The sequence below is a fragment of the Arvicanthis niloticus genome, chromosome 5 (genome assembly GCF_011762505.2).
Source record: "Arvicanthis niloticus isolate mArvNil1 chromosome 5, mArvNil1.pat.X, whole genome shotgun sequence".
Classification (NCBI taxonomy): Eukaryota; Metazoa; Chordata; class Mammalia; order Rodentia; family Muridae; genus Arvicanthis; species Arvicanthis niloticus.
This window is the reverse complement of record NC_047662.1, coordinates 38,125,073-38,152,866: the sequence shown is the minus strand read 5'-3', so window position 1 is coordinate 38,152,866 and position 27,794 is coordinate 38,125,073. Positions and strand designations below refer to the sequence as shown.

The 27,794-nt window shown below is 48.9% G+C and overlaps 2 long non-coding RNA genes across 2 annotated transcripts; one reads left to right on the top strand and one right to left on the bottom strand.

Annotated features, from left to right (window-relative positions):
• LOC117708301 (uncharacterized) lies at positions 1 to 26,559 on the bottom strand. Its single transcript, XR_004606826.2, has 3 exons — positions 26,475 to 26,559; positions 25,341 to 25,483; positions 1 to 377 (listed from the first exon to the last, which is right to left on the bottom strand). It is a non-coding gene; the product is annotated as an uncharacterized LOC117708301 (long non-coding RNA).
• Positions 18,689 to 25,343, top strand: LOC143442377 (uncharacterized). Its single transcript, XR_013110504.1, has 3 exons — positions 18,689 to 19,191; positions 23,407 to 23,548; positions 23,957 to 25,343. It is a non-coding gene; the product is annotated as an uncharacterized LOC143442377 (long non-coding RNA).
• Positions 26,560 to 27,794: the final 1,235 nt, after the last annotated feature.

Sequence of the window (27,794 nt, the reverse complement as noted above, 5' to 3'; positions counted from 1 at the left end):
TAACTTGAGGAGGAGAGGGTTTATTTAGGTTACATATCCTGAATCATAGAGGAGGGGCAGGGCAGGAACTCAAACAGGCAGGCACCCAGAGGCAGGAGCTAATGTGGTGACCATGGAAGGGTTCCGCTTACTGACTTGCTCAGCCTGCTTTCTTGTATCACCCAGGACCACCAGCCCAGTGGTAGCACCATCCACAATGGGCTGGGTCCTCCCATGTCAATTACTGATTAAGAAAATGTCTTCCAGGCTTGCCAAAGCCCAATCTTGTAGACACATTTTTTTTTTTCATTTGAGGCTCGTTTTTCTCAGATGACTCTAGCTCGTGTCATGTTGACATAGATTCATCCAGCAGGCTTTCCAGCTCCCCATTTTGTCTTCTGTAAGGAAGGAACAACTCATAAGAAGCAGGCGTGGAAAGGGCAGTGACACTTACCACAGGGCCTGGCCCATGGGTGATGCACAATAAATATGTGTTCAGTGAATATATGGGCAAACAGATGAACGAGTGTGAGCAAGACAAGAGCATCCAGAGTCAGGAGACTCAGACTGAAGCTATTTCTGTCACCTACAGGCTGAGTAATCTTAGGCAAGTCACTTAACCTTGCCGAGCCTCAGCTAATAATAGCAATAATCCTGCCTCTCAGGTCGGTGTGAGGCTGAAAGGAAAGTGTGGAATAGAAACACTCTATGGCAGCCTGCCACTGTGCAAATGTTAGTTCTAATTATTCTCTGCAATTATGACAACACCACAGGAGTCACGTGTGTGAGTGAGGTTCACAGGGAAGCAGGGTGTGAGAGTGGGTCTCTGTGTGTGTGCATTGTGTGTGTGCATTGTATGTGTGTGTGCATTGTATGTGTGTATGCATTGTGTGTGCATGGTATGTGTGTGCATTGTGTGTGTGCAGTGAGTGTGTATGTGCAGTGTGTGTGCATGCAGTGTGTGTTTGTGCGGTGTGTGTGTGTGTGTGTGTGTGTGTGTGTGTGTTTGGAGAACCGGGGCCATTAGAAAAACCATCATCTCTCTAAGTTGTTCTTACGTTAGCTAAACTCAACCTGCCAGGCTGACATCGGAAACAAGCATTAGTGGTGAGTCTGGGGGGACAGGATTAGCGACTGAACTTTCTATTCCTGGAGACCCTCTTTTCTCAGGAGGTCAAAGCAATTTCCATATATTATCCTGCTGGCAGCTTGGGAAGGTCAGGGAAATAGCAAACACATGCCACAAATTCCTCAGATGGAGAAATCAAGGCAGAAAAGGCAGCAGCTGCCGAGGCCACCATGCTTGGCCTCTGCACCATCTCAAGAACTTTGCGACTGCCTGGGCCTAGCCCCATCAGGTCAGAGCCTCTCCTGGCTGGCACAAGCCATTCCTTTGCATGACTGTTAGAGACATCCACTCTAGTCCCCAGACCTAGGCTATGTATCAGGAGGAGGGTTGTGGTGGGACCCCAAGTCCCTGACAGGTATATTTGCAACCCATTGAGGGGCCTATTTTGCCTCAAGCTCCACCTTTCAGGCCATAGTACCTCCCTCCCACCTCCACTGAGAAGTCTGCCTAATGGTGGAGAAATCAGAATCGAAGCCAGTGCTTCTCAACCTATGGATCGCAAGTCCTCAGGGTTCCCATATCAGTTATTTAATATTATGATTCAACAGTAACAAAATTACAGTTATAAATTGGCAACAACAACAAAAAAATAATTTTATGGTTGGAGTCACCACAGCATGAGGAACTGTTAAAGGGCTGCAGCATTAGGAAGGGTGAGAACCACCGTTCTAAGTCAGTAAAGAGGAAGCTGGAGTTTGGAGGTACCACCCAGTGCTCCACTGCATCTGCTGATGTTGAGGGCAAGGACACAGATCATTCTCTGAAACGGAACAGAATGAGAGTTGCTACAACCTAACGGTGTGCTCTGCCTGTGCAGCGGGTGGGTTGAGGAGCCTCAGAGGGAGTCTTGGAAGACTCAGAGCTGTGATTCTGAAAGTCAGCACTATGGCCAGCTGAGGCAGCAGCATATAGAACATGTGAGAGGTTCCAGCCCTCTAGCCTGACTGCTGGCTCAGCTACAGCAAGGTGCTGGGCAAGGCTCACAGGGACGAGGCTCCAGATGAGGGAGACACAGGGCTTCCCAGTCCCACACTCCTGGCTTAAAGGGGGGCAGGATTGCCCCTTTTTCTTTTAAAAAATTTTTAAGGTTTTAAAAATATTGTGTTTGTGCATGCTTGTATAATGTGTTTGGATGCCCACAGAGACTGGAAAAGGACACAGGATCCCCGAAAGGTTCTCACCCTTCCTAATGCTGTGACCCTTTAATACACTTCCTCACATTGTGGTGACCCCCAACCATAAAATTATTTTTGTTGCTACTTTCATAACTGTAATTTTGCTGCTGTTATGAATTGTAATGTAAATATGTGATATGCAGGATACCTGGTATGCAATCCTAAGGGAGAACCACTGCCCCAGAGCTAGCGTTACAGATGGTTGTGAGTTGCTCAACATGGGTCCTGGCAACCAAACTCTGTTCTCTATAAGCAGCAAATGCTCTTAACCACTGAGCCACTGCTCCAGCTCCAAGCCCCCAAGTTCTTCCCACTGTGTCACCACTAAAGGTCCCTAAGGTCCCTGAGAGCCCTTCACCCTGTTGGGTCTTATTCTCCATAGAACAGGAACCTACCATATCCTTTGCTGTCATGGCCCACCAAGACTTAATCTCCATTTCCTGAGAATCCTTGTTTTCATCTGTGAAAGCCAAGTGTGTGTGTGTGTGTGTGTGTGTGTGTGTGTGTGTGTGTGTGTGTGTATGTACCTAGTGGCTACTAGCTTAGAGGTGATGTGTCCCCATCTTCAAGAAGGACAAGGCCTCAAAGGACTTGTTTAAGGTCCTAACTGAAGCTTCATTGAGACACCAACAACCAGTTCTGCTCACAGCATAGCAGCTGTCCCACTCCTGAGGTTTCTGGTTTACAGATAGCCATAGAGGGGTGCAATCCTCAGTTCCCAGTGCCCCCACCCAGCAAGTTCTCTCAGGAAGGCCTGCTTTCCTGTTTAAGACATCATGCTTCCAGGAAAGTACCAGGACTTCAGTGGGTTCTCAGGAAGGTCTACCTAGATTCATTAAACCACTCCTTTCCTAGCAATTCTTGGGCACCAAAGTTGGTGAATTTTGGTTTGCCAGAGATCTTGCCACCAGGATCTGACTAGACTCATTCCAGAATTTGATGTTTGAATCCTAGCTCTAAGGAACTACAGCATTAGAAGGTGCGGCTGATCAGACCGGCTGGAGGCTCCACTACTCACCAGTGGCTTGCCCAACTGGGCCTTGGCTGTCCTGTTTATATAGTGGGAATTCATCCCTGCTCTAAGAACCTCAGGGTACACCTGTAAGATCACAGAGGTAGAGGAAAACAAATGCCCTGCCAGATGCCCTGACCCAGTGTGCACCGTTCTTTGTAGTATTCTAAGTGTATATCCTTCTATTCTCTCTTACTTAAGCTGTCCGGAACAGGAACACATGCAGCAAAACTGAGGCAGCAGTGTTTTGATGCTTCCCTCACCCAAGACAGAGCAGACCTGGAGTGCACTCTCTTGAGCATGGTGCACCTCTCGATGCGAACGCAAGAGGGCGCCATGGCCCCGCAGCGAGCCAGCTCGACCGACCTGCCGGCGGGCCTTTCCCCTCTGGCTCCAGGAGCTGTGCCCAGAAGGCAGTTTCCAGGCTTCGCCAAAATCAGAGAAATGCCTGGAAACCTGGCGAATTCAGGACAAATGGCAGAGAGAGGAATGGCAGAGAGAGAGAGAGAGAGAGGGAGAGAGAGAGAGAGAGGAGGGGAGGGGAGAGGGAGAGGGAGAGGGAGAGGGAGAGGGAGAGGGAGAGGGAGAGGGAGAGGGAGAGGGAGAGGGAGAGGGAGAGGGAGAGGGAGAGGGAGAGGGAGAGGGAGAGGGAGAGGGAGAGGGAGAGGGAGAGGGAGAGGGAGAGGGAGAGGGAGAGGGAGAGGGAGAGGGAGAGGGAGAGGGAGAGGGAGAGGGAGAGGGAGAGGGAGAGGGAGAGGGAGAGGGAGAGGGAGAGGGAGAGGGAGAGGGAGAGGGAGAGGGAGAGGGAGAGGGAGAGGGAGAGGGAGAGGGAGAGGGAGAGGGAGAGGGAGAGGGAGAGGGAGAGGGAGAGGGAGAGGGAGAGGGAGAGGGAGAGGGAGAGGGAGAGGGAGAGGGAGAGGGAGAGGGAGAGGGAGAGGGAGAGGGAGAGGGAGAGGGAGAGGGAGAGGGAGAGGGAGAGGGAGAGGAGACTGGGCTGGAAATAATGATGTCCAAACAACATGCTGCTTCACGCGTTGGGAGATTTCTGGTGAGACGTTTGACCTCTCTGACCTTCATCTGCAATGGTGGAAATAAAATCTCTCCCCTCTGCCTCCCGCCCAACACAGCCACCAGATGCTCCCCAGCCCACAGACGGAGATCTCAGTTCAGGTTTGCCAGATCTCAGTTCAGGTTTGCCGTACAAACTGTAAAAAGTGAGGAGTTAGCACGAAGCCCTTTCTGTCCCTATCCCCTTTAACTCTCTCTGAAGCCCCTTGGGTTCTTATTGTATGCGCATGCAAACTAAGGTTCGGGAAACTGCTCTTTGGGAGTTCAGTGGTCCATCCAGTATGGTTGGGCTGGTCTCCCGATTCAGGCTCTAGACTACTTTCCTGGTCCGGCATCATCAGCTTGGGTGGTGCTTAAAAGGCCACCAAAGGGCCAGAATGGGCAGCCAAACACCGCCAGGCCAGCTTGCTCAGAGAGCACAGGAGACTTCAGGTCTGTCTCGAGCCTCTAGTGGGTCTACAAGCCGCCACGCGGAGATTTCTGGGTCGCCTCGCGGTCTGGAAGGTACCAGCACCCGGGGTCCCGTGGGGTCTCCTGCGCCCTCCGCCAGCCCTTGCTCAGCAGCTGGGCCCCTGCAGTGGAATGGCCGAGTCAGGCTGGCCCCAGCCCGCGTCCTGAACTAAGGCTGTTTGCACACACGTAATTAGAGCTAATTGCCCAGGGTTTTCAAAGCTCGCTGGCTGGCGGCACGAGAGCCAGGCAGCCCAGAGGCGCTGCCCTGCGCGTCAGCCCTCTCCACCCGGCTAGGGACAGCCTTGATCCGGATGCCCAGTCGCCTGGCTGTGTGCGCCCCAGGGTCTACGCAGCTGCCACGTGCGGGCCGGCAACAGTTTTTGTGTGTCCAACGCAATGTGTCTGGAGAGGCCTCTGGGCAGGTTCGGGAAGCATGCGGATGGGCAGAGGCGGGGTGGGCGCCACAGGGTTGCTTTACTACAAAGGAGAATAGCACCAGCACCTGGCTCCCGCAGCCACTGCGGGTCCGGCAGGATCTCTTAAGTTATGGCTGTGGCTGCGCAGCGCAGTCGAGATATGCACACTGAAACCCCAAGCTGCCCTGTCCCACAGGAACTGGCCACCCGCGCGTCTCTCTCCTACAGGTGGCAAAGCCTAGGCATAGAGATGTTAAGCAAGGGCTCCACTCAATGGCCTAGGTGCAGGCTTCAGGTTCTGCTGGAAATCACAGGGTCTGCCTGCATGGGGGCCAGGACAGGAGAGCTTTGGCCTCAACCTGGGCCTTTGCTCTCTGATCTGGAATCCCTAACTGTCACGTTCCTCCAGCCCTATCTGAGACCTGTTCAACCCTTAGGACTTCAACTCCTAAATGAAGCCCCCTCCCCCATAGCCCAATGAAAGCCACCACAACCTCAAATGCCTTAGTCGAGGTGGGGATGTTGGCTACAGTTCCCTCCTTCCCTTGCCCTGGAGTCTTGAGCCCACCCTGCTGCTGGAGCCTTCACTTCCTGGGTTCCAGAGTGTTTCTGTGTTAGCTGCCGTCTGTGTTCCTCCCCCCCCCCACACACCCCGTTGCTGTTTTGCTCTGACTTTGATAACCTGTTTTCCACTGTCTCCTTGAGTCTTTGTCTATCATTGTCTCTCTCTCATCAGATCTCTGCCATGCAGCAAACACCCGCCACACACGCCACACACACACACACACACACACACACACACACACACACTGCCCCTGCAAGAAACACACACCAGCAGAATCCGCCTTTTAAAAAAAAAAAAAAAAAAAAAAAAAAAAAAAAAAAAAAAACCGACAACTGGGAAACAGAGTGAATTAAAAAGCATTAACTTAAAAACAATCCATGTGTCTGCAAATGTGTTCCAAATGGCAGCCCTTGCGGGGGGGGGGGGGTGGTACAGCATGTTGGCCACATTTCTGGAGTCCCAGATATGTAGGGGTGAAGGGGGCCCAGTGCACCACACCCTAACCACCTGGGTCAGCAGGGTCTCAGGAGAGGGAATTTGCCTGTGATCATCATCCTGGACCCTCAGCAGGTTGCTTGGACCCTCCTGGAGTCGAATTTCAGCATCTGCTAGATCTTTCTACTTTCCCAAACCTTCTTTATGTGGACCTCAGCTCTCCAAGGGCATCAGCTTTCCCAGGACCCAGATCCAACTCTCTGTCTCTCTGTCTCTGTCCTCCCTCCTCTATCTGTGTCTCTATGTCTCTGTCTCTATGTCTTTGTCTCTCCCTCCCTCCCTCTCCCCCTTCCTGTATGAGGTCAGGCCTGGCCTGCCTTGCCCTGCTCCTGCTCCTGCTCCTGCTCCTGCTCCTGCTCCTGCTCCTGCTCCTGCTCCTGCTCCTGCTCCTGCTCCTGCTCCTGCTCCTGCTCCTGCTCCTGCTCCTGCTCCTGCTCCTGCTCCTGCTCCTGCTCCTGCTCCTGCTCCTGCTCCTGCTCCTGCTCCTGCTCCTGCTCCTGCTCCTGCTCCTGCTCCTGCTCCTGCTCCTGCTCCTGCTCCCTAGACCACCCAGCAGCCCTAGCTCTGAGGGCAAAGTGGTTAGAGCCACTAGTCTTGGCCTAGAAAAGCTCCCCCAGGGAGCAGCAGTTAGAAAGAGACTGTCAGTCCCCCACCTGCAGCTGTTGTCAAGTTTGTTCAAGCTGTCTGGAAGGTTGCTTCTCTAAGGTGGCACCTCTGCTGTCTTTTGAGTCCTCTTGCCTAGGGAGGACTTCTCCAAAGTCTACCATGCAGCTACCCTTACCACTCTAACAACTTTGGGGATGGCGGGGGGTGGGGGGACTGGAGGACATCAATTAGGGTGTGTTTTGTTTGATCTGTGGCTCAGGAGTTGAAACTGGGTCCTCCTTCATGTTAGGAAGCAGTCCACCACTAATGACTCGTAGCCAGCCCTCATCCATTAGGTCGTCATCAGAGACAAGGGAACTGAGTGGGGGGTCCCAGATGTCTCCTCTCTCCCTCAATGTCTTCTCAATCAGAAGGGAAATTCCGAATCTATAAACCAGTTGGAGTGGAAGGAATTCTGGATTCCTAACCTTGTTCAGCTGATGCTAATCATTTACAAATATGGCACTAGCAATACTATGTGTAGCTCAGTGCCTACTGTATGCTCTGCACACGGTGTCACTGAAATGGCAGGTACCTAGATGACTTTGAGCTATGATCGCACTACCTTGATAGCTTCTCTATTCATAGCAGGAAGAGATGACCTTCTCAGCTCAGGCAGAAATGTGTAGCTGAAGCAAACTCTGCTGGGCAGGTATCTATTGTTATGGCTCCTACTGTTTAAACACAATAAGAAAGGCCGCCAGGGAAGCATTTGGCCAGAGTGATTTTTCTCTTGAAAACAGCAGAGCAACAAAGTCACCACTTACAAGAATCACAGCCGTCCTCACCAAGTCAGTGTGTTCTTCCTCTAAGTAATAAAAGATGAGTCAGTTTATTCTTAGTGACAAAAGTGTTCTGTGTTCACTATACAGGAAGCCTTTCAGAACTCACTGGCTCCCACTCAACATGCCAGGCCCCAGAGAAGCCCCGATAGGGTGTGTATACAGTGCTCGCACTGGTTGTGCGGTGAGAATTGATTCCAATATGATGTCTGCATGTGTGTCAGTCATCTGATGACACTCCTGCTGTATAATTCTTCTGTGTTCTCACCCTGATGTTGATAGGAGTTCTGATTGGGAATCACTAATGTGGGGCTTTGGAGAATTTTTGTTTCAATAGAAATATCTATTTGAGCAGCTTCTCTCTCTCTCTCTCTCTCTCTCTCTCTCTCTCTCTCTCTGTGTGTGTGTGTGTGTGTGTGTGTGTGTGTGTGTGTGTGTGTGTGTGTGTTCCTGAGAGCTTGTGGCAATGTGTATGCTGCAAGCATAAGTGTAAAGGTGTGGGGGTGTGCCTGTGCAGGAAACCATGCACTTCTTTGAGAGTATAATACACCTATAGGTGTGTTTCAGTGTGTTTATTTGTTGGTGGGCTATGTAGAGCATGAAAGACAACCCCCCATCTCATGGGTAGATTGTGTGTGTGTGCTATTTCAAAAAAACATTTCTGTGATTATGACTTTGTGTTATGTTCATATGTGTGAGGAGTCATCAGTGCCTATATGTGGATATGTCACATGGGTTTACTGCTGGTCCTACCATTTTCTGCAAAAATTTCTGTGGTAGGAGCCAGATTCAGGTCATTGGAGTGTTAGCTAAGACTTCTGCGGCTCCATCGTTCATGGAGGCCCTCTCTTGATGCAGGAGAAAAATGGCAGATTTTGATGTTAAACCCAAACTTCTGTGCTGAGCATTCTTATCTGGCAAGTCTAGGAGGGAGGGAGAGAGGGAGAGAGGGAGAGAGGGACAGAGGGAGAGAGGGAGAGAGGGAGAGAGGGAGAGAGGGAGAGAGGGAGAGAGGGAGAGAGGGAGGGAGGGAGGGAGAGAGGGAGAGAGGGAGGGAGGGAGGGAGAGAGGGAGGGAGGGAGGGAAAGAGAGAGAGAGAGAGAGAGAGAGAGAGAGAGAGAGAGAGAGAGAGAGAGAGGAATATATTAGAATAAATAGTATGTTTGACTGTTTCTGAGGGACCCCTTCCCCATGACCCTGTCCCAGGTGTCTGGGCCTCTGCCTGCTCAGGAGGATGGCTTAGTGTTCAGAAGCCCAGCACTAACACGTGAACTTCTCAAACAGACCAATTGCTAAGCAAATGCCACTTAAACTGGAGCTTGCACAGGATCAGTGAGACAAATGACCCATTAGAATACATGAGGATGGGTTCAGATGGAGATGAGCTAATAAGGTTTCCATAGCACCAAAGACAGGCTGCATGTCATCCCACCCCAGGAAAACTGCTCCCAGAGCCAGCATCCCTTCCACAGCAGAGGATGAATCCCTGAGTTCCTACAGCAGGAATCTTAAACTAGATGAATCCCTCTGCCAGGGTTTCCTTAACAGGTGATAATAAGTTAAGGGAAGCAAGAGACTCACTATGCTGAGTGAAGAGCCTACTGTGGTCCAAGTCATTTTTGTCCCATGCTTGTATATAATCCGTATGCATGGGAACTCTGAACCTATCACTAATTCTGAGCCTGTGACTTTAACCTTTGCTACAATTTCACCTATACATAAGCCCAAAAGCAAAGATTTATGTAAATGTCTATAAACCTTCACGCGTCATTGATCTTTTTTGAAACATATAATACCAACAATTAACACCAACACAACACTCAGCTTTATAAAGCACCACACAGACCTTACATCCAGATGTTGTTATGGACTGAATGTGTTCCCTAGAAATTCATGCCAAGGTCTCCCACCCCATGTGGGGGGATTGGCATTAGAAAGTAATTAGACAAAATGCCCTGTGATGGGCTTACTGTCCCCATAAAAAGAGAGGGCCTGCAAGATGGCTTTGTAGATAAAGGTGCTTACCATCGACCCTGACGACCTGAGTTCAGTCTCCTCAACCCACGTGATGGAGGGAGAGAACCAACTCTCAATGCTTGTCCTCTGAACTCCACATATGTATCATGGCGTGTGTGCTAACCTCCCCCCCTCCCCCCAAGTAAATGTAAGAAACACTTTTAGAAAGAAGAAGAGGAGGAAAGAGCAGCACCAAGGCTCTCTCTGCCAGGCAGAGCCCTCTCCTGAGAAATCAAATCTAGAGGCACACTGACCTGAGATGCTTCAGCCCCAACAACTAAGCAAAACAAATAGCTATAATTTAAACTACGCGGGCCGTGATGGTTTGTTACAGCATCATGTGAAGACTATCAGCATACTCTATGGATTGTTCTGGCCTACATGTTTACTCTAATATAAATAAAAATTGCCCATACTGTTCTAGAGAGACCCTGCAGTGTTAGTCGGGACACCTCTTAGCCAGTGCTTATAGCACTGAGTGATTCCCACATCTACCTACTGTGCTCCCAAGACAGTCATACAAGAAGGAAGGTACTTAGCTCTATTCTATCCATAAGGACAGAGAAACCTGAATAGACACTCAGGGTTGCTTGCACAATCGTTAAGTGGTACAATTGGGATGTGAACTCAAGTTTTCAGATCCCTACATGTAGGGATACATGATCTAGTGTTTAGAGCTCAGAGAGAGAAACTAGTAGAATCCAAAGAGAACAATTCTGCTGAAGCCCACAAAGCCCAAATTGCCATTCCCCGGGGCCACCTACCTTGTTCCGATCAATCGGCACCTTCTGACTGTTACTGAAATAGACAGCTAACTGCCAGATCGGGCAGGGTTTTACCAAAGTGCAGATGCACAGGCACCCCAAAACAGCTAAAGAGTTGCCTTTTGAGTTTGATTTAAAATAATGGCTCTGAGAAGAGGAAAAATATAAACTGTTAAATATTCTGCCCAGTTTAAGGGTCAGGCTTAGCTCAGTGCCACAGTTCACAAGCAATGCAAAATTATCCTGTTCTCAGTTCTAAGTGGCTTCTCTGAGCTTCAGTTGGGCCCCTGTTCAGCTCATAATGAGATGGTGATATATCGCATTTGCATCTGCCTCTGGCTGCAGCCTGCCAGACAGCTGAGTGTTCTGCTTCCTCGAATCCTGCCTCCCCTTAAGGCCCTCATCCAGCACCCTTAAAGCTCCTACCCTGTCTCCATCCATAGGAGACATTTGGAAAACTACATCAACTCTGAGCCTAGGGCAGGCCCTCAGACATGTCAGTCCTGGACTACAGTGTGGTTGGCTCCTGCTGAAGACAGATGAAGGCCCTCCCGACAAGCAAACATAAATATTTTCTTTCGCAGCCTGATTCAGATGTAATCTGTACTGTTAATAAAGTGGCAGCTGGCTATCTAGGAGTGTCTGAATGTGGCCTTTTCTGGCAGGGAGCATGTCATCTGTCTCTGTCTGTGCCCTGTCAGATGACAAGACATCGCTGTCCTCCTCCTCCTCTTTGGAATGTGCCTCAGATGGCAGAAAGTAGGCAGGGAACATTTGAAAAATAGCAGTTTCACCTCTGTCTGTGGAGGGCAGGGAGGAGTGGCCTGAACTTGCTGTCCCTGGCAAGCTGGCTTTTCAGGGGTATGTATGACCAACAGTGCCCAGCAAGGCTATTTACTTAAGCACCACATCAGGCGGTGGTGATAGTTTATGTATGAGGTCAGAAGAGAAAGAGCTGAAACGGGCTCATCCTCATGCTTTGAAAGGTGCAACTGGACACACTGTGGACCGTGCTTTGCTATGTGACGAGTGGCCTGGAAATGGAGGTGCAAGACCAGGGAAGGGTTTGAAATAACATTTCAGGTTGGAGTCCTCCCTGCCCCCACCTGCAAATAGGTGTTAGGATGGAAAACAGAGCACCTCTTCTGGCCACTCGTCACCAACCGGAGTTGTTTGAAATGAAAACAAAAAATCCTTCCTTAGAAGAACATGTGGTTCCACTGTGAGTTCTCTTCTTGAGAGAGGCCTTGTGAAGGCCCCATTCACAGCCTGCATCTTGGGAGGCTGCTCTGGGGACCAGCAAGCTGCTGCTAGGGGGTTAAAAAGTGCCAGTCTCTGGCTTCAGCAATGGCTCATCCACCAGTCTGATGAGTGCTAAGACTCTGGGTGACAAAGGCTACAGAGAGGTTCCCTGGGCCTGCTTTCAGGTCCTGCAGCATCAGCTTGCCTTGGAGAAGGTATTCCAACTTCTTGTGCTTCTGTGTTCCCAGAAGACTGGGGACAAAAATCCAGATTTCTCGGAACAGTTATGAGAAAGTCTAAAAACACAGGACTCTCGATAGCCTGTCGAAGGCTTGCATGGTATGGAAGGATCTCTTGGAAGTTTTCCCACTCCCCACAGGAAGGGCAAAGCTCTTTGATTTTTTAGTCAATACATTCTGGGATTTGATTTCAACCATGATTCTTGCCCAGTGTCCTAATATTTTGATGAAACCGGGTGCCTACCGGCATGCCCACTCACAGTTCCTGAATTCATGCCATGCTGGGAGCATCCCCAAATGCTTGTCCATGCTGTCTCACACACCACACATACTGCCACACACACACCACTATACCCTCCCAACTGGATGCCCTTCTTAGAGGGAAAATAAACTACCACTTACAGAGGATATGCCATGTGTCAGAGGCTTTATATTTACAGTGTTAGCACACTGGCACTCAGAAAGTGTCAAAGTTTGGAACGTTTCAGATTTCAGATTTTCCAATTAGAGTTATTCAACTGCCAAAGTCTGTGCAAATATTCTAAAACCCAAAAACCTTCAAAGTCTAAAGATTGCACAGTTTCCAGCATACATTTTACACCACTGGGAAACAGAAGACCAAAGGAAAGGAAGGGGGACAATAAAGAGTTTCTGGAAGGGAATAATATGGTCATATTTACCATAGAGCAAAGATCACCATAGACCAGAGAGGACGCTGGGATCTGGCAGGAGGATGATGGTTGGAAGGAGGCAGAAGTGTTGAGAAGGAAAATGGAGGTGTGGGAGGAAGATAGGTGTCAGGGAGAGGGATGGGGGAAGGGTCAGGACAGAAGCTGATAGTGTAAGATCGTAAGATAGAGAAATACAGTGTGGATGTATCTCAGTGGAAGGAGCCTTCCCTGATGTATATGAGGCCCTAGGTTCAATTGCTAGCACAGTTACAATAAAATAAAATTTAAAAATCCAAGATGGTGATATAGATATCGCTATCCAAGATTCCCCATTCCACAATGTAAGGAAGTAGAGAGAGTGCTAAGATTACAGATTACGGAGGTCAGTTAAGGCCTCACCAGCTGGGCAACTTTTTGTGTAAGAAAGTCAGCCTACAAGTGTCTGTTGGATCAACCCAGGTAAAGAACAGGCTCCACTAGACCCCCTCAGAGCCCCCAGCTTGCTGTGGAGAGTGTGCTTCTGGGTGGGGCATCTACAGCTGTGAGCATCCTCCCATGCACAGAGGAATCCCAGGGCCTGCAGCCCGGAGGCTTCTCATCACAGAAGCTCATTTCTAACACTGAATTCTAGGCTATGTCAGTGGTGCTGACCCCTAAAGTCTGTGGTCCCTGCCCCCTGATGTAGGAGACGGGATGGCTTTGGACAACCCTGCCTTCTAGGCAACCCTACCTTCTAGGCTTCTGTCAATAAATAACACATCACATGGAATGTGAAATTTTTCTCCTTCATACTTAACCTTTGCTTATTCCTTCCTTTATTTCTTCCAACATCCACTTATATAGTCCCAAATATTCATGTATATATGCATTCTTGTTTTGTTCGCTTATTTTTTTCTGCCTTCATTTCTCAACCATGCACTGATTCACTAATTTTCATTCCTTGTGACATTTACCTCATAAGTAAATGAGACTGAGTGTGCAGTTTCCATGCAAGGCTTGCATCTTAGCTCAAAGGTGCAGGCATGGGACAGACACATACATTATAGCCATCACGGCAACATCCATACATCCTAAGGCTAGCCTATAGATCATGCTCCCTACGAAGATTCTCACAACCATTTATTCACTGAAAACTCAGTCATTACTTTTATGGCATTTGTCAAATCTCTACCAGTGCAAAAACTTGTGCCAGATATGTTTCAGAAGACAAGGGATGGGGAAGAGATAAAACAATAAATTATGCAAGCCCCTGTCATCCTTTCATTTGCCCATCCATCCATCCATCATCTAACCTCTCTGGTAAACCTCCACTGGTGTTGCTTAGCACCAACTCCTGAGCTGGCAGTGTTCTACCTAGAATGACTGGGGGAAGGCTATGTTCAACTGCAGCTGGGCCTCAAAGGCTGAATATAATGTCAGAGCTTGTAGAGAAATGCAGTCCATCCAGACAACTGAATGGCATGGATGTATATAGGGTGTAGGGTCTACAAACACCATATCACAGCTAGGTAAGGAAATTGCCCTGTGCCATAGCTAAACACACTGCTTTGAGAGAGCTTAAGGCAAATCTCAGAAGGATTGCTTGCCAAGCCAACGAGTTTTCTGTGCCTCCCAAGGAAGACCTAACTTGGCCTCTCATTGCCAATTGTAAAGAGATTATGGAGCAGGCAGGCACCAAAGTGGCAGGTTGGTTGGTCCTGACACAGTATAATTTCCTGCCTCTGTCTCCTCTGGTTAATATTTCTCGCTGGCCCTACATGACTCATGGTTGTGACAGAGCTTCGTGATGGCTTTCATGCCAGATGAATAGAAAATACGTAGATGAAGTTTTTCTCCCCAAGTAAAGGTACTGGAAGAACTGGAGGAAAAGTGTTTAGAGGTAGGAAGCTAGCTGTGCTAGCACCTGGTAGAGCATCCCTGGTCCTCCTGCGCAGAGTTCAGGGTTCCCTACAAACTTGCAGAGAAATAGAAGCCAAGTGTGGGCTCTCAGGTGTGGGGCTCAGTTGTCATGCCATGGAGCTGGTTAATCCTATAGGCCACAGTTCCAGCCACAAGCTGAGACAAGACAAGGACAAAGGGGCTTTGAACCTAGCTAGCTCTGTGGATCCTTGTGTCCTCTTGCCCTGAGTGGCCCTATCTGAGCTCCTAAGCCTCTTCTTAGCTCTTTGGAGCTGGTAGAACTTGGCTCTAAGTCCCAGGTCTCCAGAGGACAGCTGATCCTTCTGTCTCAGCAGGAAGCACAACAAACATCAAATAAAACGAAAATAATAGGAGCCACTCAACACGCACTTGCTCGGCTGTAAACACATCTGGCTAATAAAGTACCTTCACAACCAGGGTCTCATTTCATCTTTGAAAAAACTGAAGGGACGAGCTAGTGTGTGTGAGGCATAGAGTGTAATCCCCACCTTACTTATATACCTTCAAGCCCATACAAGCAAGTGACAGCTTTACTTAACGTTCATAGGGGCCCATTGCATCGGACTCCCATCAGGTTGGTGGGCTCCAGCTTTGTTTTCCCTGGGAAGATGGTGTTTTGAATGCAAAAAGCAGTGAGTGGTCCCGTAGGTGGAATCTGCTATCTGAAGCTCTAGTCCCTCCTACATCCACAAGCACCTGTGGAGAAGGTAAGGCGGACCAGCCTCCTTACAGCAGCCCGGGCTGTTTCCACTTCACCCACCCTAACCTTGACCTTGAACAAGGCACTCCCTATCCTTCCAGCTTCCCCATGGGTGGTGGGAATATGTGGGACAGGTGGCTTTGAAGGCCACTTCCACATCCAAGCTGTTGCTGGAACAACAGATCTAAGGACAGGATATGCAGGTAAGAGATCAGGAACTCCCAGAACCCCAGGGGTGGAGTAGTCAACCTAAGGGCAGGGGCAGAGGGCACTGGCGCAGCCCTTGACCGACTTCCCAGGCAAGGCCCACTGCCCTCCACTTCCTCCTCCAGCTGGGGGGGTCTCCTCCACTTCCAGGTCTTATTGACTTTTGAGTTTACAAGGTGTGTGGGTTGCTAAGGCTTGGGATGATTGCCCTGGGGCCAGACCCGCCTTGGGAAAGCATCCTCCTCACCCAGGTCCCACAGGAGTGGGTGGGGACACAAGCTGGGGTCTCCTAGAGCTGCTTAGAAGTGACAGAGAATCCTAAAGGAAAACAGAGGAGAAATGAAAGGCTGGCGCCATTAAAGGACAAGGAGAAGCCAAGGACAGCTCCACTTTTACACCGTGAAGCCCTGAGTTCCTAGTGTGGCCTGGCTCTGCTGGTGGGTGAAAGCTCAGGTGGGTGAGGAGCTTTATGGTGTTTACTTGGTTTATTGGCTCTGGAGAAGAGGATATGAGGCCCAAAGTAGTTTTCTGAAGATAGGACCCTGCAAGAAAAAAGCAAGATTTATGACTTCCGGAAACCCTCAAGGTTATTGGGCTGGGCATGGTCAGCTCTCCTTGGTTCTGTGGGGTTTTCAGGGAGGGGGACCTAGAGGAAAAAAAGTCCATTCCCCCAAATTCTCTTTCAATTTCCCCCCAGTGACAACTCCACAGGGTGGTTAGTACTGGGATTCCTCCATCATTTTAACAAAGCAGAAACTGAGAAGAACCCCCTGCTCTAAGACCCATATTGGCTCAGGCTCCCACACTTAGGACCATTTCTCTCTAGACGGCTGTCACTAGAGTGATCCTTGAGGGCCAGTGGGGAAATACCTGAGTCATCCTCATTAGGGTGGTAGCCTATAGTCACCTGTGTGCCACCCAGGCAGGCCTAAAACAACAGCTACCCATGCTGTCCAGCAAGGTGGCCAGGCAGCCTCTGGCGTATAATCACACAACAAGGCTGCTTGCTCTCCAGGACATGAGGACTCTGCCACGCCTGTGGACACTGGCTCTGACCAAGTAGTTCTGGAAAAAAATGTTTCGCTGACAACCCTACTTCACAGGCACAAGAGGCTGGTTCCTGAGGTGGCCTCCCCGTCTTCAGTGGCCCCTGTTAGCAGGATAGATTGTGTTTCTGGGCTTAATTAAGGGACAGACCATAAATATTCATGCAGCCAAATGAGCCTGGCTCACAAGTGCAGCTGCTTCCCGCTTGGGGAAAATTAACATTGTTTTCCAGAGGAGAGTAATGAGGCTGCGCACTACGCACTACAGAGAAGGCTTTTCAACAACCTCTCTAGGACAGAAAGGGACAGCCACACTCAGAGGCCCTGCACCCTGGGGAATTGTCCTAGCCTCGGAGGACCCTTCTGCTTCGCCAGTGAGGCTCAGTGGGGCTCCTGAAGGGGGGTGCTTACCAGGATTCTTGGCAAAGAAGAAGGCTCCTAACTGTCTAGAGAACTGGTTTTGGCAAAATGTTGCAAAAGGCTAAATCCACCTGCCACCTACACTTGTCAGGAATCTTTACTGGGATCTAGTCACACTTCTTTGTTTCATCATGACTAAAAAGTTGAGCCATGGGGCGGACCTTTATAACCTGTAAAGCCTGACACGTGGACCACTAGGCCTTGTATGGCCCCTGGAACCATCTAGAACCACCTCATGTTGGACATCTGTTATTATTATTAAAAAATCTCATAATCTGAGCTGGCAAGATGACTCAGTGGGTAAAGGCCCTTTGCCACAGAAGCTTGGTGACTTGAGTTTAGTCCTCAGAACCCAAGGTGGAAGAAGAGAATCAACCTCCAAAAGTTATCCTCTGAATTACACATGCATACCAGGACATGCACATGCCCTGCTTCTTCATCATCATCAACATCACCACCATCATTATCATCACCACCACCATCAGAATAACATTAAGAATACATAAATGAAAGTCCTATCATTTCAACATCCACGGAGTCCTAGAAATTGAGAGTTCTTTTACCTTGTGGACTTAGAATCTTCTGTGAAGACTTTAAAAACCGAGTCCCACCTCTACTTTAGCTGTAACTATCAGGAAGTTACCTACCTTCCTCCTGTGGAGGCTGAGACCCCAAAATAAGTTGGACTGTGGTTTACTGGCAATATATTACAATGATATATAATTTGTATGTGATATGGTTATAAACTACATATTAAAAAGTGGGACCTTGAAATATTACCTGCAGTCTGGTCAGTAGGGGTGGACTACAAAGCCAGAACCCAAGCCTGTCTCTTAGGCACCACCATGTCCTCAGCCTCACTGAACACCGGCTGTGACATCTCCACCCCGACCCCACCCTGAACATTCACATAGGAAGCTACTCTATGTTTGCCACACTTTGGCTCTTGGTTTGAATGCCTTCTTCCCCTTTCTGTAAAGCCCGGTAGGAGAGCACGCACATTCTTGGGACCACCTCCCAACGTTCTAGGAGCCAGGAGCAGGCTGAGCCTCATGCATTTGCAGCAAACAAGGCCCGGGCAGAAATTTCCTATTTTTGTCATATTCTCCTACAGGATGCCCTCCCTGATGCCCGAAGCTCCCAGTATTCCTGCCTGACCCACCTCTCCCTGAGACAGGTCAGTAACAACCCCAGGACTCTCCAATCCTCGCATTTGTTCTGCTGGTTTTCAACATGGCATGAGCTCTGCTCTCTTACAAAGCCTTGCATTGAAATTGTCCTCATGGTCAACCCTGCTTGTAAGATGATGGACCTGGGACCCATACGGAGGAGGAACAGACAATAGGAGGGAAAGATGCCTGCAGAGAAGCTCTGTGTGTCTGTCACGGGGACCCTTCAACACATTTCTTCTCACATGGGTACAGAGAAGGCTGCTGCAGACACGCTGACTAGCTGGAGGTGACACAGACAAGCGAGAAGCTGTTGATAAAGCAAATCCCATGTGCCAAACAGTTTTATATACACACTGCCTTAGTCAAGCCCCAGGGCAGGTATTTCTATTCCTGTGCAGGTTGGATGTCCTGGGGAAATCAGGCTAGACCATAGACTCTGGTGGGTAAGGCCTTTAACTCACCCCCAGTGGCCCTGAGAGGCCAACCCATATCCTTTCAGGGAGTGGAAAAGGAAACACTGGGCCCTTTTACAGGGTTTCTTGTGTGTGCCTAGCAGCCTCTGAGGATGGCCGAGCTGCCACGGATGGAAGAAACCGTTTATTTTTCCTGTGAGCCGCTCTGGAGCCTTTCAAAGGTGTGAAGTTCCAGAGCCTGCAAATGCTGACTCCATAGGGCTGCACAGAGCCAGCCCTGCCTGGGCCTCAGAGCTCCCTCACCCCCGGCCCCAAGCTCCAGCTCTTCATGTGCTCTGGAAACTCCCCCAGGCCCATCTGGCCTCTCCTGTGCTGAAAGGCTGCAGAGTGACAGGCCAGAAACCTGATTCAGTGTTTATTCACTAAACACTGAGAGGGCTCTCCTGAGTCTCCTCCCCACCCAAAGCTTCTGCTACTTGGAGGGGGGCACTGTCCATCTCCCATGCTCAGCATACATAGTATACTTGCCCCAGGAGATTAGCCACAAGGAGGAGCATCCAGATTGGCCATGAAGCAAGAGAAAATCTGGTATGATGGAAGAAAGAACTGCCACCCAGAGGCATCAGTCCAAAGAGGAGGAACCCCAAGTCCTGTGGATTCTGGTAAGGACTCTAGGTACCTCCACCTCCCATGACAAGGTTAAGAGATTCCATAAAAGCTCTTTCCGTGAGTTCTACCATGTTACAATCCTGCAAGTCTACAACAGCAGAAGGGGTTTGAGGCTGGACCAAAGAGCTACGTGAGTGTTTCTAGCTCCAGTCTGTCATGTGGTCTGCTGCTCAAATGAGATGGGCGGCTGAGCCCATGAAGTGACTGGTTGTTTGCTTATACAGTGGCCTAGGAAGCTGCATTGGAGCTGTATTTTCTGTTTCATTTGAGACAGGGATTTTCTATGTGACCCAGGGTAGCCTGCAAGTTGTGGTGATTTTTCTCCTTCAGGCTACTAAGTGCTAGGATTGTAGCATGAACTTCCATGTTCAGCTACTCAGTTATTAGAAAAACTGAATTAATAGTTTTCTGTCTCCTCCTCCCCATGCCATTCTTGTAACATACCAGACTGCTTCGTGGGGCTGCTGTGTTGTCTGTCTGAACCAATACCTTGTGGTAGAACAGACATGAGGGCCCAACTGACTTCCAGTGGGCCTAGGACAGAGTCCTCACTCCTAGTCTCCCTGCTCACCCACCGGATCCCCTCCTTATCCTCCTAGGCCTCCAGTGAATGGGGCTTTGTTCCTTTGTAAAGGCTATCCCCTCCCCTCAGTCCTACTGCTCCCAATCCCAGAGTCAGCATCAGTGTCCCCTGCAGGCTGAGGAAGCACAGTGTCCCCAATGCTTACTTCAGAATCAAGGCTGGCTGGGGACTATGTTTAGGATCAGAAGACAGACTTGAGATTTTTTTCCTCCCTTCCCTCCCCTTTTACAGACAGAGAAACTGAGTCAGGCAGAGTGGCCAGTTGATCCCTAAGCTTCTATGCCATTCGCTCATTTCCACCTTCCTTTCCTTAATTCTTGCAGGCCAGAGCAGGCATTTGCCAACTGGCTTCAAGACAATCTCCTCCGCACCACTGGGAAATGTGTACAGCTACCACCGGCAATAGTTTGGGGTTCGTGGTTTTTCTGTTTAGTATTGGAAATCAAAAGTGAGAGCCATAGAAATGGCCATTTTAGGTTGAGTGACCTCTAAAATAAATAGGAGCACTGGCCCGACAGATCCGAAATGCAACTCAAAGGAAACAGAGCCAAATGGTTCTTTTCCTGTTTCTAATACTCTCACTCCCACACTGAGATTATTTAGGGCCACTTCCTATTTGTGGGTGGGTTTATTGGGAATCAGAGAGGAACTGTGACTTGCCTGGAGGCACACAGCCCATAGGAATTCTCTGGAGTTTTCTGTTTTCAGAGTGCTCTCTGCCTCCATTGAAACAGTATCCTTAGAAGCCGGGAGAGCTGTGATTTAATTGGCTATGAGGCTTTCCAATCTCTAAACTAAGTGGCTTATTTTTTTTAAAATTGAAATTGGTAAATAATAGAAATAAAAGGGATTGTTTTCCTCCATTTTGTCTGTAGGACACTGACTCCAGAAAATTCCAAGACAGAAGGTTCTAGGAACAGCACATTTCTTGCCATTTCTGGCCCACATTCCTTCCTCTCTTGTTCGGAGTTTTGAAGTACTGTATGTGAACCTGGGATACCAGGGACTTCCAGAAGAAGCTGGAGAAAACCCTATACTTTCTGTCTTTACAGTGCTTGAACGAAAGGATCCACATTCAGGCTGTCTTATCTTTGGCTAGTCCTTTCACAGTATTTGGGAGTGGATTCACTAGGAAGCCAGTGTTTTCTAAAATGTCAGGGTGCCTCTGTCACTGCCTGTGTTTTGCTTTGAGTTTGTCCCTTGGCGATGTAATAGAATCCCAAAAGTTACTCCTCCCATTGATATCCGACCACCCTCTTCCACTGTGCCATCCCCTGCAGGGATTTATGGCTTGGTGAGGAGCCTCCACATATCCTTGTTGTGGATACCGGCATCAACTTATTGACAAATCATCCTCATCAACCTGGCTTTAATCGCCTCCAAACCTGATAACCATCGGAGGTGGTTCATCCCTGGCGAATTATCTAATCCGCATGTTGTTCAATTTGTGTGAACCGCAGCCCACGAGGATCATAAAAAAAATAAGCATGAAATGGTTTTAGTTTCCAGCCTCCTTCCGCCACGTCAGGCCACGCTGCTCTCCCAGCCACCACCGTGGCTCCCACCTCCTTCCAAGAAAGGACAGGTGATGTGGCTTCTAGGAAGACCCGTTTACCGCCGTCCTTGCCACAGGCCACACATGCTCTTCTGCCCCATCTCTTTGTGGCTCTTCCCACACCCCAGAGGAGCCAAAGCTTCAGGTCACTAACATGTTATTCATAGACTTGTCCTGTGAGGCACGGGCATGGGGAATTAAGACACTGGGTGATTTGCAAAATGAAAGTAAGAGAGGTCTCTCGAAAAATAGGCTGGTAGGAATTTGTAGTGTTGGGAGGTAGAGCAAAGAGGCAGAAAAAGATGTCCGAAGCTCTAAAGGGTGCAAGGATAATAAAATTAGAGTGTATATACAGTCTAGATGTATGGACCAGGTCTGCAAGACTGTGCTTGTGTGTGTGTGTGTGTGTGTGTGTGTGTGTGTGTGTGTGTGTACCTGCATGAGCTAAAGCATAAATACAACTGGGCCGGGAGTGGAACTGACAGCATGCAAATCCCCCTTTGTCCCTGAAATTCCTCCAGGCTACACCTGAAATCCCGTAATTCCAAAATTTTGGGATTTGTACTTCTCCCACTTCTCTCACAAAACAGACAGTGATTGTAACATTCGAGGTTCTAAGTGCCTAGATCCTAAGTATGTACCCATGAGCTGCTCTGACTCTCGAATTCTGTTGTTCTGGGATGCAGAGATTCTGGTTCCAAGATTCTGTCAGTAAGTGTTCTGTACTTTAATATTCTAATGCTCTACTGTGCTTAAGGTCTCTGATAGTTAGCATCCATGAGCCAGCCCATGCTTCTACATATTACCTTATCTGTTTGTTTGTTTGTTTGTTTGTTTGTCTGTTTGTTTGTTTATTGAGACAGATTCTCACTAAACCGACTTGGCTGTCTTGAAACTCACTATGTAGCCCAGGCTGGCCTCAAACTAACAGAGATTCTCCGGTCTTTGACTCTACACTACCACACCCCACTTAGTCCATATTTCTAATGCTCTAAAAAATCAGTTCTAATTTCATAATCCCCAAATTCCTTAATTCTGATGTTTTGTGCTACTAAGATGAAAGACTTTCATGTGAATATATAAATTATTTTTTCAAGAATTCTAACAGAATGATTCCAGAATTCTAGGTTTTTCAGACTCCACAATGCAAAGGTATTTTTCATTCTACATTCTACATTTTGAAAACTCTATTATACGATTCTCAGTTCTGTAATTTAAAAATTGACTATTATACCCCCCAATATTTTTTATAGTTGAAGATTTTATTATTTGAAATACAAAATCCCTTGCTCTTCAAAGGACAGGAATTAAGTCATAATACAGAGTCCAGGAATGCTAAATGGGTCCCTGGGACCAGGAAGCGATCTCTGCCATAGCAAAGGAGACCCAAAGAGAGCTAACAGTTCTAGGAGCTGAGAGACAGACAAAGGCAGTGGGGGTGGTAGAAGGTAAAGGAAGTGGTTTCAAGCCCAGAGTCAGGTGAGGAATTGGTCCCAACACCTGGGTCCTTCCTCAACAGCTAGGTTTCTAAACATCTGCCTGATTCCTCATCAGCGTCCCGATTAGAAATAGAAGCCTTTAAAACCATCCCTCTCCCTTTCTTGTTCTCCACCAAGGGTTCCCATGACAATCATCTCAAGCAGCTAATGAGTTTCAGATGGGCTTCAGAAACCGGGAACCAAAGGGACGCTCAGGGCGAAGGTTCCTTAGTTGAGTTTCATGGGGGTTGGGGAGAGACTCAAAGAGAAGAATCTTTGTAGCAAACTGTGGGGCCACACACACCTTCCCCAGGCGTGGGGACAGACCCAAGAAAGAAGCGGGGAATCTTGCAGTCACTACTTGCTCTTTGTACCCCACGCTTGCTGGCGTCCCCTTTCTCCCCCTGTACACAGACCGACAGACCTGCGTTTGCCTGACTTGCTTTTCATTGCTGCTTTGAACTTAGACTGAGTAAAGACCTCAAAGTATTCTGCAAAGGCACCAATGATTTCTTCAGACCAAGATGTCATCGCTCACCTGCTAATAACGCACCTTTGCAATTGCATCTTCTGCGATCTTGTGATCTTTCAGATGTACAGAGGTAGAGCCCAGAGGCTTGCTGCCTTGCCTGGAGGGAACCACTCAGCCACCGTGGGGAGTCCTGCTGGCCGCCAACTCCCTTTGGAGTGCTCCTTCTACACCCACAGTCAGCCCAGGACCATAGGCAAGCTGAGTAAGACTCAAGGGGCTTTTCCATTCCTGTGCACCAGGGGGCACAGGAAAGGAGGCAAGAGGCGCAAGCGGGGGTATCTCAGCCTTCTTCTTTTCCACAGTACTCAGAGTGCAGGGACCTGGCTGGGATTACACAGTGGGTTCTGCGGTGCTCTCAGTTCCTAGCTGCCTGGCAACTTCCGCTGCTTTCAAGGTCTAATTTAGGAATCTACGGAAATGAGCAGAACATTGAGAGAGACACACCAATGCATTACAGAGGGACTCGTGGTCCACAGCCCACCGAAGCTGTTCTGAGCAGAGATGCAGGGGGAAAGTGCTCCGACAGGATGTGTATAGTTTAGGGTTCAGAGGGGTTCCTACTGGCAAGAGAGACCGAACCTTATAATTAAGTATCTCCGTTTCCTTTCAGATATCAACAACAACCACGACGTTCTCCGCACTGCCTAAACAGGACAAATCCCGGGTTAGGCAGTTCCTGGTGGTCTACACACACACACACACACACACACACTCGTGCAGAGAAAGGAAAAATATCTGCGTGGAAGCAGGCTTCTCCAGCCTCCCAGCACCTCCCCCCTGCGCCCTCCCCTAATACCCCCTCCCCATTTGCAATTAGGGGTAATCTTTTGTTGCCTGGAAAGTGTAAAAATCACCAGCTTTTCTTTTGCATGCATAATATCCATTTCCCTTCCAAGTGCGCTATTTGGTTAGGGAATTACATCTATTTACAAGAGTAGATGTTGCACAAAGGTTGTGTTTATGTGGAAAATTATATCGGTGACACAGGCTGATTGGCATGTGGGCTGGGAGAGAGAGCCGAAGAGGCCTCCTCATCAGCTTGGAATAACAAAATGATTGTATTTTCAGCAAAGCTAATTGATCACACACCTCGCTGGGCTATCTGTTTACCCAAAGGCCATCCAGGCCCTGGGAAGGTGGAAAGGAGAAAGCAGAGGGCAGTGGTCACCACCAGGCCAGGCCAGCCAAGGCTCTAGGGGCATGTAGTAGAGACAGGAGATGGAATGAGTGGCCAGAATGGACCTCTGGGTCCTGCAGTTGTGCAGAGATGGGCAGAATCAGTGTTCCCTGAAAAAACAGACCCAGACTCAACACTAGCAATTTTGTCCCTTTTTTTTTTTTTAAGTTCATGTGGGCATCAAAGCTTTAAGAAGGGAAGGGCAGACCAGGGCAGAACCCAGTGCCACTTCAGAGAGAAAGGGTCCTTTTGAGAAACTAACCCCCTTTCGAGCTGATGCAGAGCAGACTGCATTAGTCTGGTGGAGCAGAGGCTCTGGAACCCTGGCTCCATGTATATGTCCTGACCCGTCCCAGTCCACATGGCAGCGTTAGGGATCAGCTATAGTGGGGGTGCCACTGGTAGAGTGCAACCAAATGTGCCCTGCAGACCAAAACCCCTGTCCCACCACCACAGAGGCGGGGACTATCCTCAGGTCTAGATAGGCTTCCCTGAGCTGACTGGTGAAGCCGGGCCTTCCCCAAACTGACCCACCTGGCTAGTAACCCCATGAGCCCCACAGCCCAAGCCATCTAAAAAAGCAAGCCGCTAGAGTTCTAGTTCCTCCCTAGTGAAAACTCCAGTTGTGTAGGCAGAAAACAAAGCAGTCGGACAAGCCAGCACTTGGGGGAAAATGACCAGTTATAGTAAAAACAACTGTTTGGGGACTACTGTGGGGATGGATTCACTGACCAGCACTTTGCAAATGTGAAGGTCATTTAGAAACCATTATGGCCAGGAACATTTTCAACACCTGCCGGCCCTACGATGCACTCACCTGGCTGTCTTGCAAACCTCCCAGAGGATCCTATGCCTAGATACTCCTTTACAGGGACAAGCACAGCCTCCAGCTTTGTCAGGTTCTAACTCTGGTTTGGTATCTTTTCATTGCTGGTCCATAGTAGATCTAGTAACTATTTCCTAAAGAAAAAATAATAAGAATATTTGAGAACAAATAATAAGTGCCCAGGATTTACTAGAGAAATCCTGAGGTTCCCAGAGGCCACTGAAACCGGGGGCTGGGGGGGAACCCCTTATTTACAAATAAGGAAAGTGAGACCTGGAATACCAGATTCCAGCTGGCTACAGTTCCCACATCATTTAGGGTTCTTGGATCAGGTGACCCTGAATAAACTTCAGGTGCTTTGCCCCAATCTCGATCAGGAGGCTTTTCTTCTCTACCCAGGTCTAAATGCAATTTGCAATTTGTAACAACCTCCTTCTGGATTCACAGGTCATGTGCCTGTGCATGTGCGTGTGTGCGCTCGCACGCGCGCGCACACTCCCTGGCCCTTCAGAAAGACAAGCTGTTTATTAATGTGGCACTCTCTGAATTGTTTTGTAACTGGAACCATTTTGCAATAAAGGGACATTAATAAAACCTGAATCCAAACCAAACTTCTCTGTGTACGTTATTTTTACTCTGCAGTCAATGCTTTTTATTAGATTGAAAACTTTCACTGTGCTTTTTATCTCTGGCTGTATAGTGTTCTACAATTAAAAAAAAAAAAAAAACGGGGGGGAGGGGCGCGGCGACCAGTGACTCCAAAGTCTGGCAAAATAATATACTTTCTTGGATGTCTCTGTGTGTTGCCAATTAGCTTTGCTGAGAGCACAGGCCCCATCCATCACCCGCCTCTGGGTGGCTGTAACGGAGACCTAATTTGTTTCATATGCCCGGTGCTCAGGCGTTCATCCTTGCCTCAAACCTGCCGAGGAGCCCCTGTCCAAGGAGGAGATGAATGACAAGAAAACCCAAGACAAGCCAGCGGGACTCCTATCAGAAACTGCTCTGCTGTGGGTGGGAAGATCCCAGCCCTCCCAGGCCTGCGGTTCCTCCCACAGGCTCCACCACACCTCTCTCTCCTTCACCCCTTCTCCCCTTTCACGACCCAGAAGACCCAAGACTCACAGGCGGCCGGCGGGGCCCGGAGTGGAGAATGGAAAACTGCCTCTTCCTCCAGCTTCCCAGGGCTGGCCCTGCCTCGCCCCTCTCTGCTGTTCCCACCCCCTCCCACCTACTCCTTCCACAAGCCCGACTTTTGAACCTCCAGTTCCCTAGGAATTTTATGAATGCTCAGCACAAGCCAAAATAAACTCGTAAAGAAAAGGCTTCTAAAGAAGGCCGGAGCCGCGTACAGCAAGTGCTAAGCGGTAAATACAAAAGTTCTCCAGGTCGCTGGGAGCTGTGCTCTGGGTGGCGGAAGGTTGGGGTCAACCAAGGGAAAAAAGGACAAGGGGAACAATGAGTGAAGACTTCCTTTTCCCTCCTTCAGGGGGAGAGAAGCAAGCCCCAAGTCCAAGATACTGTCTTTGCTTCTTTTTAAAGTCTGATAGTCTGTCCCCTCATTTTTATTGATGAGCTAGCCCAGAGAAGTGGAGAGATTTATCAAAAGTCACACAGTAAGCTTACCTGTCCAGCCTTGGAGCGCCCCCTCCCTGTGAGACTGTGGGACTGCATGGTAAGAAAAGAAGGCGCCTAAAGCAACCCTGGCCCGCAGACTCTTCCAGTGTGGTTGGGATGCAGATCTGAGCACCCAGTATTCTGCCAGATGTGTCTTCCAATTTTAAAACTCAGCCATGGCACCAGAGAGAGACAGCTCAGCGGGTAAAGGCACTTGTCACTAAGCCTGACAACCTGCGTTTGATCCCCAGAACCCACAAAGTAGGAGGAGAGAACCAACTTCTATTTATTTCTATTTATTTTCTGACCCACACACTAGTGCCATGGCATGCATTCCCTGCACATATGCACACACACACACACACACACACACACACACACACACACAAAATAAGTGTAATACAAGCATTTTTAAGAATAAAGTTCAGTTACCTATACCACTACCTAAGGCCATAAAACGGAGCAGCACGGTTCTCACACACCTCCTCCTCTGTCAGAGTTCTACCAGAAGGTGGTATTCCAATGCACAAGGGCCTGGACCCTGGAAGGAATATTCTGAAATACGATAGGCAAGGGCCCATTCCTCTGGCTTCCATAGGCCTCGGCATCTCCTCTGCCAGTCATGATACTACCACTCGCTGTGAAGAGCAGTATCCGACAGCAGTATCCTACATATCCCCACATAGAGTAAGTGCAAGCACTGCCATGGAACCAAGGCTTTGCCTCTTTCCTGCTGGAGAGTCAATCCAAGAATGTTGGAGTTGGAGAAGGCCTCAAAGGCCATTTAGCTAAGCTCCTCCCAGACCTAATCTCCCCTCCACGTCCTTG